Below are 14,506 nucleotides of genomic sequence, written 5' to 3'. Positions count from 1 at the left end.
TATCGAAAGCAGTAATTCTCAACTAGCTCTGTTTTGGCTTATTAAATTGAATTTAAAATCAGAGAAAATATTATAACGTTTAAATTAAATGACTTAAAGAACAAAGTGCTCTTTAAACTGAATTTTTCCTTCAAGTTCAAAATTAGGAGGGAAAAAAATGATATTTTATTGCTGCCAAGCTAAGTTTCCAAGCAAATGAAAACAAATGTTTTAAAAAAAATGTCCCCCAATAGATTGCTTGCTGTAAAACTTGTTTTCTTGCACGATGACTCCGAATACAGAAAAAGCCTGTTAAAAAAATTGCTGTTTCATCCTAAACTTCGCTGAACATGTGTTATTCTTCAAAGCACAAAAACACCTGCACTTTGAGACTTTTTTTTTTTTGAAAATCATAAACATTTGGTTCCATTACTCAGAATTGGTGATAGGGTATCCATAAATAGCATAAACAATTGAATTTAAATATGCATTCGAATTCTTTTTTTTTAATTATTTGACACATATGAAGTGTTTAAAAGGTAATTAATTTCTCCAAATAAACAAAACTATAAATAAGATGCCAGATGCTTCATTACATAATATATTTAATAAAGCTTTATTAATATGTGCTATCTCGAATTATATTGCTTACTTTATTGTTTTGATTTCGGTTGATTCTTTCGTTTATGAAATAAATTTTGTATTCAGTAACTGTCTTTTAATTTTTGGTAAAATATTTTCATTTATATCTACCAAATAATTTTTCGCATGTTTCATAAACCAATAACTTTAACGTTATTTAGTTCCAATTTTTATAATGAACAATATGAATATAATAATATTTAGTAAAAAAATATTTTATGTTCACAAGTTAGGAAATTAGGGATATTAAAAATGTTGATAATTTCTTATATTAGTTATCTAAGAAGTAACCGGCTCAAAAAAAAATCTCAAAATGCAACAACAAAAATTTTACAAATTATATTAAAAAATCATTTTTTTATTTTCATCGATTCTGAGCCCTCCAAAAAATGTTATATATAGTGATTTACTTTATGAAAATTCAGATATCCTTCAGTAGAATAGTTCTAACTAGGAAGAAGATAGTTGTAACAAATATTCAAATGCAAAATAATGCATTCTTTTAATTTTTAAACTGCCTGTCAGTTTAAATTTAAACATTTAATTGAATAATTTAAATGTATAATAATAGAAAATAATTACCTTAAATAATACAAGGTTTCTACTCCACATCATTGGTGAAAACAATGAAAAAAAACTTGCCATTAATATTCCACATAAATACATATTTTGTGAAAGAACAATAAAAAAAACATTATATTTCATTAAAACATCTCTGTTGCCATATTACAAAAACAAAGCTCATAAAATACATTTATTGTATTTTATTTGGAAAGCAGACGATTTTGATTTTATAAACATTTATTGAATAGAAAATATTTATTTATCATGCTTTACTTTATTTTTCCGGACAGGATGATGGTAGATGATAACTACAACTAGAATAAATGCTTTAACAAATTTTTAAGAGATTATCAAAACTAAGAATAATTAATTTTTCATGGAATTTCAAAATCAGAAAATATTATTATTTTGGAGTTAATTATTCAGTTCATTTTCTTTAATTATTCGAACAACTGATGAAAACAAAACAATTCTATTTGCAAATGAAGAAAGATATACAGTGGCTCCCAAAAGTGTTCGTACACTAAAGAAGTTTGCAGAAATTGTGTTCTATACTTCTTAATAAAGCATTTTATTAGTTGGGTTTTTTTTAATTGGCATCTTTAAATAGTTCTTAATAAAACTGAACAAATATTTTTATAAAAAATCAAGTAGTATTGTTCTAAAAATAAATAAATAAATAATGTCACAAAATTAGAACACAAAAGTCTTCGTACATCCAAATATTATTTATCTAAATTCATCATAAAAATATCTTTTGCGGCTTATTTTTCTTCTAATTGAAAAATATACTAAAATCGTTTGATTTCAGTATTTAATATCACAATTATTTATTCTATTTACTTTATTCTTAGATATGACGCGCATTCGTAAAGAAACGAGTTTAGACGTACGAAAATTAATTATATTTCATTTTAAAGCTGGAAAATCAATTAGAGGCATTGCAACTATAACTAATCTACCGCATTCAACGGTGTAAAGCATAATAAAACGTTACAGAGAGGGAAAAAGGACTGCAAACAAGCCTCGTAATGGTCGCCCTCAAATTCTGTCAGCTAGAAGTCAAAGAAATATTGTGAGTAAATTTCTAAAAAATCCACGTCTGAGTGCAATAAAGTTTACTTCACAATATGATGAATCAAATGGAACTTCCATTTCCTGTGAAACTATTCGTAGAATTCTTCGGAATGCTGGTATACATGGCCGCTCTGCACGAAGAAAATTCTTTGTAAGTCAGAACAGAATTGCTAGGCTTAAATTTACCAAATCTGTGATAAACCAGCCAGAGAGCTATTAGAATCGTGTCTTATTTGCAGATGAAAGTAAGTTTAACATCTTTGGGTCGGATGGGAGAATCATTGTATGGAGAAAAAAAAAATGAAGAACTTATCCCAAGAATTTAGTTGGAACAGTAAAACATGGTGGTGGAGGTGTCATGGTTTGGGGGTGTATGTCAGAGGCTGAAGTAGGCAATTTAGTATTCATTGATGGTATAATGGATCATAGAGTTTATATAAATATTCTCAATACTAATTTAAAAGTGTCAGCACAAAAATTGGGCATTTTAAACAACTTTGTGTATTATCAAGACAACGATCCTAAGCACACGGCCATGAATGTTCGTCTTTTTTGCCTTTATCATTGCCCTCAAACCCTTAAAACACCAGCTCAATCACCGGATTAAAACCCTATAGAACATATTTGGAAAGAATTAGAGGTGCGAATAAGAAGTCATGACATTAAATTGAAAATTCAACTGAAAGCAGTAATGATCGAAGAATGGAACAAGATCGGTGCAGAAGTAACCGACCGTTTAGTTAAATCTATGTCCAAACGTTTAAAAGCTGTTATAAAGAATAAAGGATATCCTACTAAATACTAAACATTTATAAAAATTTAGAAAATTTCATATTTAGTGATGTTTTTTTAAAGTGTATGATCACTTTTGTGTCCTATTTTTGTGCAATTTTATTTATTGTCATTTTTAGAAAAATAATTTGCATCGTAATTAAAATTTATTCTTCACTGCTTTATTAAGAACTGTAAAAATATGCTATGAAAAAATTTTCATGTAAAAATAAGAATATATATTAGTAAATAATGAGGTTTTTAATTGATTCTTGTTGGTGTACGAACACTTTTGGGAGCCACTGTATTTCAATTATTATAATAAAAACAAGTCAATTAAATAGTCTAAAGCTTTATATATATATATATATATATATATATATATATATATATATATATATATATATATATATTGCCTTGTATACTAGAAAATAGCAAATATTGTGGATGCAAAATAAGAACATATTTAGCTAACCGTTAGATTTTATCTTCAAATTATTGATCATTAAACATTAAATTTGTAAGAAATTCAAGAAACAAGAGAAAAATATAATTATCTACGAATTTGAATTAAAAACGTACAGATTGAATTAATTCTGTTGTATATGAAATGCTTTGAAGTACATTAGGATTAGATTCTTGACTTTAATTTTGACTAGCTAGAATCTTAATGACATATTGATGTAATGTAATAGTATATTAGGCGTTAAGGTATAGCAATACAGCTTCATTTCCTATTCAATTAATAGTAATTTAATATAAAAAATGTTATACTGTTTTTAGTAAAATCAATATAAACACCCTATCAAAATAAATTTAACTTTATTTATCCAACTTTTTTAACTTTCTAGAAAAAGGAAAAAACTATAGAGAAAGTATTCAATCGTCAAAAAAATGTCTGTCCAAAATGTCATCATGTGTGTCTGTGAACACGACTTAAGAAATCTTTGAGCTAAATGAATAAAATTCAGTATATATATATATTATATTTCTATAAAATTTCTAATGAAATCCATTTAACGGAAGTCAAACTCCCTGGCTTTTCAAAAACATTGAAATCAAAAACTAGAAAAGTTAAAAATCTCGAGAGATAACCTTTGATACACAAATTTAGTATCTGAAATGTAGTGTTTTTATTAAATTTTGAACCAAATCTGTCAAAGAGTTTACCGTCTGCTGGCCTGTACTCTTGCATAAATCACTCATAAATGCATTATTTTGCAGGAAAGATACTTTATAGATAAATCTAAAAACAAAAATATTAAAAACAAATGTATAAGTAAAAAAAGTAAAGCAAAAAACTACACTTGAACCTAGGACCTGTCACACACGCGCCATTTATGTTGTTCAAACTACTATATTGCACTGCCCACACTTCGAGGCGGAAGTTGAATATACTTATTCTAATAATTAGTTAATTTTTTGTGTGTTTAAAATTGCGTTTTTTTTAAAGAAAGACATTTATATTAATAAACTTAAAAAGCAAAACCATTTGGGTGACTATTTCCTGTGTTTCAATAATTAACTTGTAATTTATAATTTAAGTGACTATTCTCTGTGTTACAGATAACATCCAGAGTATACATTAAAATGAAACATCCTTTAAACTGGAAACAATTCATCTATCAATCATTATTCAAAAACTTAGAATCCAAAACAACACCTATCTATAACAAATCTGAAAATAATCTGAGACAGAAATCGCCATAAAAACTAATACATAAGTACAGAACCACAATTTCACCAAGAAAAAAAAAGATAAGGTGTTTAAGTCAAACACGATGAGCGAACTCATGAAATGGATGTCTGTTGTTCAACAAAAAAGGAGTCGCCATTTTCCTTTGAGAGCAAACCGGTGTTCTTTCTCCTAAAGGATGATCTCTCAGATGCCAACGCTCTTTAGTACAAAAATAGAATTAGAAATTCTTCAAAATGGGGTCTCGCTTAGTTTGTATACTGTAGAAACACGTAAACACGATCTTGTTTTTTATTCAACAGGAAAAGGGTAAATGATCTAGAAGGATTACGTAGTTCCAAAATGTAATTTTGCTGATGTGTCAACTGGGACGACTCACCAGTAGAATGTTAAAAGGTAGATAGTGCCAGGGAATTTTTTTTTACATGTCAAAAAATAAATCGTGGCGAAATTGATGACCATATCAAGATAATAGATGGCCATGAAGGAAAAATTTTTACACAATTTTTTGAATAATTTGTGAAGAAACGCGTTTATTACGTTGTTAAGCAAGTGGCTTTGTTTTTGTTTCGGCTTCACGGCCCGCAAAAGGGTCAAAACGGTGAAATAAATTTCTTATTTTTAGATCAATTTATTACAAATAATTCATTACGATACTATGCATCAGGCAAAGGTAAAAGGTAAATTTCGTGTTTCAAAATTTTTAAAAATAAGCGATTCTTATCTTTTTGTAAATGGAATTTTCCTTGATCTTATCAAACAAAGTAGAAAAGATTTTAAGTATATGAATAGTTAAATATAAAGACATTCAGGTATCGTTTGTTTATGTAAAATAAATTGTTTATAATTAAAGCATCGATGTAAGCAACAATGAAAAATAATAGCTGGATAAGCAAAGCAAATACAAAAGAAAAACTGCATGAATAGAAGAAAATTACTTTTTTTTCGTTGTATTAATATTTCTCCTAATAATAAATTTCCTCTTTTAAACTGATTTTATATAAAGCTGCATATATTTGTAAAGAACCTTGTAATTTTTTGAAATTGTAATCGTTCCTTTTGACTAATTTGACTGTGACATTAATTGACTCATTTGACTAACTTGACTTTAATTCTGATTGTGCATTATGTATGAATCGAATTATCGTATTTTTAAACACATATTTTAAACACATATATTAAACACATATTTTATATTCCGATTAAAATATTATATTTGATTCATATACATTAGGACTTTATTTGAATCTCTAATTCAAAGTATCATAGTGCGATTATAGCTTAAATTTGTGTTGTCTGCCTTTATTTTATTTTTTAAATTTACTTTTAATTATATGACAGTTTAATAACATGCACATAATAAATATATTTAATTGTCACAACGAGTATGTGTAAAAAAGCAATAACTAAAAAAATAAAAAATAAAAATATTTTTAAGTATACTTTAAAATATTTTTTTAAAAATTTATTAAAATGGGAGACATAAATAAGAAATTAGATTCCTTTATTTTTTTTTAAAATTTTTTTTTTATCTGAATGTGATAAATTCGTAAATTTTTTTAAGGAAAAAATTTAAATTTGGGTGTAATTTTTAATTACTGTACATCAAATTTTAAAAATTATTTTCTAAGTAAAGGTTTGTTACTCGAAAAAAAATAACTATTGAATTTGGTAGCTATATGTCTAATGCTTCAACCTGTTCAGCGGTTTGCACCACTTTCGCGTCATGCAAGTCATGTGCCATAATTTACAAATAGTATGCCGGCTTATAAACATTAGTATGTTAATATGACTAGACATTCTGAATCATAAAATGCCATTTAATCAAAGAATGGCATTTAAGAGAAAAAAATTAAATTAATTTATTTCTTATTGTATCCATTTTAAACCAGTGGAAGTGGTCACCTCAAAATTTTCTCACATCTTTATTAATAAATGTACATGTGTATTATTAATTGCATTCCTTTAATGAGCGATAGTTAAAAAAGAACCTATTAGTATGCGAACTTTGGCGATTAATCGCTGGGATAAGAATAATTACGCAAGCATCAGAATTACGATGTAAAATTTGAATGCCTTCTTTTTCCGCCGACAGAAACTAAAATGAATAAAATATTTTATAATATAATTAACTACTATGAATAAAAATATGAATTTCGTAAAAAAAAACAAAAAAAAAAACAGAATATGGTTTTTGACGAGGTTTCTATCTAGAGTAAGTATTAAAGAAATAAAATATAGGGATAATGTAATTATGCTAGTAGTATTTTTTTTAACTCTCTTATACTATTTATTCAGTTTCAAGGGAACATATTGAAGATCTATTTTAATGCCATGTCTACTCCAATAGTTAACGAACAACGAAAAAAATTCTGTCCATTTTACTATCACGTGAAGCTTCTGTCCAAAGATGATTTTACATGATAATGAAATGTGCTACTGCTTCGACATTATCCCTATTATCAAGGACGGTAACTTAGAAGTTATTACTTAAACAAACTAAATTTGCAGTTTCCTCCTGCATTGTGATCAAATACATTTTTTTATCATTGTACAAGGAAAATTATTCCTTTGTAATCAAGACAATCATCCTGAATTACTCTGTAATCAACGAATTGTAAATTTTTTCCCCTACTTTTAAAAACATTAACAAATTTGGTATTCGTATTTTAACGTGATAATATTTGTAAACTGCGCCATGACGTATGCGGAATGTAGCGTTCATCAGGAAAGAACCATTCAAAATGTTCTATAAGTTAGATCACAAATCCTAAAATTACAAAACAATCCTTACTTCTTGGAGAGTAAATGCTTATAAAGAAAGATTTTAGAACTTTTAATTAAAAATTAATCTAAATTTTTATTTATTCCTTAATAATATCGGATCAAAGTATTTCACCAAAACTAATTTTATACCACATTGTGACTGAGTGACTTAAGAATAACAGACACCGGCTATCTCAAATAAAATTATATTTAAGACCTAATAAGCTACAGCCACAAACAATTAGATACAGCACAATTAATATAATAAAACAGTTGACAAATGCTAACGATGGTACATTTCCGACAGTTAGAGGTTGACCATTTGTTTCTCTCCATAGCCGATAGAGGGTTATCCTTTTATTTGTTATGTAATTAAAAGTTTTTTTAAAAATATGCTTTTCAGTAATGTATAGTTCATTTAATTAAAACTACTATAATTAGATGACTACTAAGACCTTTTTCTAAATATTTTAAATGTAATTTGCAGCACTAAATTTCAATGTTGTAATAACTTATTTATATTGAAGTACATTACGAAGATATTAACTATACTTTTTGTGCGCATGTTATAGCAGTTTTAAAGTCTAATATAAATTTAAAAATAATACTAAGATAAACGAATCAAGTCTAGAAGAATATCATACTACGAGTTTGAAACTAGAGATTCGTATCCCTTTTAAATTTTTCTTTCTTCTTTGTTTATAAGGAAGAATCATAAAAAATCAGGACAATCATTTCTATCTGTCTGAATTACTTGTAATTTTGAGCAATTTTTTCGTTGCACTTAGAAAAATTAACAATAATATCATTCATGTTTTTATGTTAGCTTTTGTAGTTGTCCGTAATTAAAATTGGAAACAGTTACTTCATGAGCCGGTTATCCACCTAATGTTTACCATTTTCGGTTGTTTATCCTATTGACAACATTGATATACGCCCGAAGCGCCTTAAAGAAACTCCCTGGGTGTTGCCACTGTTGTTAAAAAACTCTGAGTTCAATTTTCATATCGATTATAGTTATTGCCATTCATTGTTCACCCATTTCAACATTTCTCAGTGGAAGTCCTTGTGTGTGTTTCAAAAAAAGAAAATAGCTTATTTTATGATAAAAACGTAAGAAGATTAAATTTAATAGAAAGTTGCATGCATATTAAAATCTATCGTAAGAATAGATTACTGCATGCAATGAATAAAAAAAACTTTGTAATAAAAATAATTACCATAAATCCTCATAAATAAATAGCATGCTGTTCTATAGATCGTTCCAAAAAAGGTATGGTATTATAAAAAGTGAAATATCAAACCTTAAACTAAGATTCGGTAAAAATAGTAATAAATAGCTATGATGAAAATAATTATTATATAACCTCTTTAAAACGTAACACAAGAATGCTCCAAAATAGTATGCCAATATATAAATAACTATTGAATTATTGTTCAAAATTCAATGAACTATGATGAAGACAGCAACAAATAATTACGTTTCAAAAGGACATGATATGCTGCCTTTTAAAAATACCTATGGGATCATTGCTCAAAATTCACTAAAATATAATAAAAACTGTGAATAATCACGCTCCAAAAGCACGTACTAATATAACAAACGATAAAATCAATGTTTAAAATGCACTGAAATACGATAAAAACATTACTGTAATAATTATTCGATACGATACGATTACGATATCGTAAAACCATCTTACCATGTCTTCAAATGCCTGTTTCAAAACTATATATTGATGAACTATATAAATATGAACAATCGAATCATACTCCAAATTGTCATAAAATATAGTCTTAAGATATGAAACATAATGGTAAAGTTAATTTTCATATTTTAGTATATAACTACACATTTTTATTGTTTTATTATTCTAATGATTGAATTTGGTGATTGACTGTTTCCCTCATATGCTTTATGTGCCAGAATTTTGAAATTTCTTTCAGATTCGTGTTTTCGTCGACAACGCACTGTTTTTGCATTATCCTAATTTTATTATTACTTAATAAATGTGTGTAAATAAATTATGATTTCATACATGCTGCATCAGCTGTAAGTGAATTTCTGAATGAAATTGATTTTAAGAGTTCGTATCATGTAGTTATAATAACGCATGGCAAAAAAAGTAGAAAATTATGAAGATAAAAAAAATCATGCTTTGATTCATTAATTAAGGGCATTTAAAATTATTTTTATATGATTTATTTAAAATTGACATGAGAAAGAATGAACCGGAAATTAAGTTAATTATGAACGACAATAATGTACCAACAATCTAAGTTTTATAGAACTGTTTTTGTTGTTATTAATTATGGTATATCACCATCAGAGATTATGCATAAACGTCCGAATACACTGCTCGGTTCCATTAAAATTATTGATCTTTCATTTTTACATGCTATTTTATGATTAAAGTCAAATTCCATTATTTGAAATAAGTAGAGTATTATCATCTAAATCAAGGTGATTCGGATAAGTAGAAGTTCGGATTATCGGAAAAAGCTTAGAAATTAAGAAATAAAAAGTGTCAGACGCATCAATTCACGAAATTACATTTAGCAAACACAAACTATAGAAAACTACAAAATAATGTAAAATTGAGTTAGGATAAGTTAAATGTACATAAAAAAGCAACCGCAAATTAATTTTTGTATGAAGATTCGTCACAAGTATGCATATAGTTGTGAATATTGCTTTCCTGCGAGACTAATTTCATAGTAGGAGAGTTTTACAAATAGCTTTAAAGAATGATGAATGAATGCTGTCCCCAACCCCCATCCCAGTATTTTGAGACTATCTTTTTAGCCATTTGGCGACTTTGAAGACAAAAATAAAAAAATAATATTTAGAATTCCCGGATTCTAAAACCCTCCGTGTTTTTGCGTATGCGTCAGGATGCTTTTATTTAGTCAAAATAGAGGCGCGAGGAAAGATGAAAGGAGGAGATGTTTACATTTAGCAATAAGGTGAACTCGGATTATAAGTGGACTAAAGTGTGAAAACTGCGGGTGACTAGAAAAATATTATCAGAAAAAGATACTAATTCATAATAAAATACTTTAGAGCAATTTTTATTTACTGTGAGGGGTCTAAACATTAAATTGTGACGAATAAATGGAAGATTTCTGTTTTTAAAAATTGGTAATTCACTTTTTTACAAAGAAATTATAATTTTTTAAGTTAAAATATTTTTTATTTGTTATTGAATTTTTAGTAACATTTTGAAATTAACAACAGTAGATAGTGACATTTAATGATATTATATAAAATGTTTTTAGTGCCAGTGGGACAGGGTCTTTTTGCCATTTGAACTAACCATGTAAGCAATTAATACGCAATTTTGAGTTACAATAAAATAGTAAGATCAGAAACGGCACGGCACATACACTGGAAAAAATAGAAAGAATCTAATGGAACGAAATCAAGGTCAAAGAATGAAGAAATCCTCAAATGGGCTCATCCTTCCGAATTTCACCCTTTAGCGAGGTAGTATTATCGAAAACTGATATTACCTCGCTAAGTATGGTAATATCACTTTTCGATGATATTACCTCGTGAAAAGTGGTATCTTGAGATACTGTCTTTCTTTAGGTATTCATATTTATATGTATGTAGGTAATCATCTTATCTGCCATTTAAAACCTACTATCAAACGCAAATCACCTGTTCATTTAATCATTTTTATCTGTCGAGATCATATTCTATATGATTGGATCACTTCTGGTAATATTGTTAAAATACTATTTACAAGTAGCAATTGCTTCTGTTTAGCACATTTTTCTGAAATATTGAATCTGTTATTTTTTAACAGCAAATGACGATGCCCTAAAATATGTATTTTTGAAATAGTGCCCATTTTTATAGTAATATTCAATTTATATACAAATGAATGCTTAGCATTTTTTAAACGTCCATATATGCATCATATAAGAAGACAAAACAAGATGCCAAAGTAGTTTCTAAACTTAAAAGCATTTAAAATTAAATATCAGAAAATACAACTTTTGAATTATTTAAAGGAATTTTTATGCCAATTCAAGTATTCAATATGAATACTTGATAATGCCAAACAATCAGTAACTGGCTGCAATATAAAAGAGATATTATTGTATTTAATTGCACGGGAAAATTTACAAAAGAATATCTCAACTTATTTTTATTTCGATGTTATGAATTTTAATTCACCAAAACGATAAATTTAAAATTCAGAAGCAATATAAAACGAAACGATTGATAATAAAAAAATAAAAAAAAACTGCAGCATTATGACTTGAATTACATCTTTATAATCGTTTGTAATTAAACTAAACTTTTTTATACTTTTAAATATTTTTTTCTTCAGAACTATTTTTATGTAATTTCAACTCGAAAAGCACATTTACATAAACACAAAATATGCACAAACCTCTATTTTCGTAAACGAATAAATTTTTCCTAAACATGAAAGCCTGTTATTTAAATTATACAGAATATGAAAAAAAAAGTGGGAATTTTTTCCTTCAAAATGCCTGGAAACAACTATTTACGATAAATAATAAAAAAGTGAACATGTTCAACTCAACACGAGAGGAAATGAAAATGTTAGTGAAATTATATTCGTTTAGGAAGTCCTAAATTGTCCTCCTGGATTACGCAGAAGCAAAAGGCATATATTATCTAACTGTCCATTACTTCGCCAGATGGAAGGCGTAGCCATAGCAATTTATTTCTGTGGAATGCGCATGTTCAGGCAACACTATCATCATCATCGTAATTGTAATCGTTTCTCATATTTTCGCGTCGCGAATGACAAAAGATATCGTCTGCGAGATGGAAAAAGAAAGGAAGAAAGAATTTAGAACTCTGTTTATTACCATTTTTTTTCCTTCCAATCTTCTTAACTTGAATCTTTTAAATTTTTATTTAAATTTCCAAATAGATTTTGACGAAGAATCTTACGTGAAAAATGGATATATTTTTTTAGAATTTTTCATTTTATTAAAAGCGAAAAATGAGAAGGGAAAAAAATTACTTTTCTCACGGTTGAATTACGCATTTTAACATCTGTAGCTTGCATTTTAAGCAATAGTAAATGGTTGTTTGTAATAAAAAAAATTGTGTAGACTTGAATTCACTAAAATTTCAGAGCGAAAAAAATATAAAAAATAAGTTGCAGTAAACAGATTTCGTTTTCGATGCTTTTTTTCCAACGAAGTTCGGAATTTTTGATTAAATGTGCAAATATTGAATGAAACGAAATTTCGCTGTCATTCTAGTGTGTGCACTGAGGCGCGATAAAGTGGAAGCAAAATTATTAATTCTTCATTTTTGTGATGAAAATTTGGTTTAACATCTCAATTTCAAACTTGGATGAAAGGAAAAATAAGTCTAGCGTTCGTAATAATATCGCACTTTTGTGTTCTGAAAAGAGCAGTGGTCAAGTGATGTAAGTGAGGGTATTTTTATTGCTGAATTCGGTTATGTTTGATAGAGACGAAAGAAAAAGAAAATCTTTCAGGAAAGAATGAATGAAATAAAAAGATAACATTTCCATAGTTTTCATAGGTTTATAATATAATCATAGCATTACAATCACTATTCTGATCTTAACTCATTTTAAGAATTTCAATGGTCGTTTGAAAACAAATAATTCTTCAAAGGACATTGCTAAAAATTAAGACGTGATTCTTTGAAATCAAAATTTAAATGAAAACTTTTAATATATTTTTTATTAAGAAATATTGTTCTATAACAATAAGAAATTACTCGAATTTCACCAAAAATTGACAAAGAAAGCTATTAAACTCACTGAAAGATGATCAAATTTCATTAACGATAATTCAGCTAAAATGTTCTATTTTAACACAATCTTAAAAAAAAAAAAATTATAATTATTTAATGCTTTAATTTAATCAGCTACTTGCAATTTATGAAATTGAAGAAATATCTGGAAAAAATCGTGTTTTATTGAAGTATTTTATACATTTTTCTCAAAGGCAATACCGAGGCAAGGAGATGTTTCATAAAATCAGAAGTAATATTTTGATACAGTATAAGTTAATAAGTGCTCAACAGAATTTATTTTATTAATGTTACGCAATTAACTTTGGATTATCCCCTGTTTTGTAGGTCTTGCTCATCTTAATTATAAATTAATTAATTATAAAAGCTTGCTCATCTTAATTATAAATTAATTAATTATAAAAGCTTGTTCATCTTAATTATAAATATTATAAATATTTTGTTAATTTTTATTTAAATATGCACACAAACAAGAGGAAATACAACAAAATAAAAACAACGAAAAAAAACCGAAAGTAAATTAAAATAAAGAAGAAAAATGACTGAAGATAAAAGCATATGAATAATGTTGGTAGAAAATATATTTAAAAAAATTTACGATTGCTCAAAATGCTGCAATTTATGCATTCAAAGAACACTGTAAAACTTTTGTATGATCACATTGGTTTCATTGGTTTTTCATCATTATATATATATATATATATATATATATATATATATATATATATATATATATATATATATATATATATATATATATATATATATATATATATATATATATATATATATCTGTAATGATATTTTAATAATTAATGCAACAGAAGGTTTATAAAAAGTCTTAAGTAAGCGGTTCACACGCTCCAAGTGAAGGGATTAAAAATTGTCTAGGTAAACAAATTCTTCTAAAAGATACCTAAATTGTCCCTACCTAAGTCGACACGTGTAGAGAAATCCCCAACGAAATCTCATAGTGTAAATAAGTCGGGAAAAATATTTTCTCCCCTTTTTAAGCTTTTCCTGATTTTGCTCTTTTGTCGTTCTGTGTTGATGTGCTCTCCGCTTTTGCTTGTATATAAATCCTGCCTACCAGGATGGAATAAAGCGAAGTTAAAAATTCAAAGTGTTTTCTCTGTCTTCGGTCCCGAATCTGCTTAAAAAATTATGTTTACACACACACACACACACACACACGCACACACACACACACACGCACACACACACACACA

Source organism: Argiope bruennichi, chromosome 10 (assembly GCF_947563725.1).
Source record: "Argiope bruennichi chromosome 10, qqArgBrue1.1, whole genome shotgun sequence".
In the NCBI taxonomy this organism is placed as follows: domain Eukaryota; kingdom Metazoa; phylum Arthropoda; class Arachnida; order Araneae; family Araneidae; genus Argiope; species Argiope bruennichi.
The sequence above is the reverse complement of the archived record's forward strand: the minus strand, read 5'-3'. Positions refer to the sequence as shown.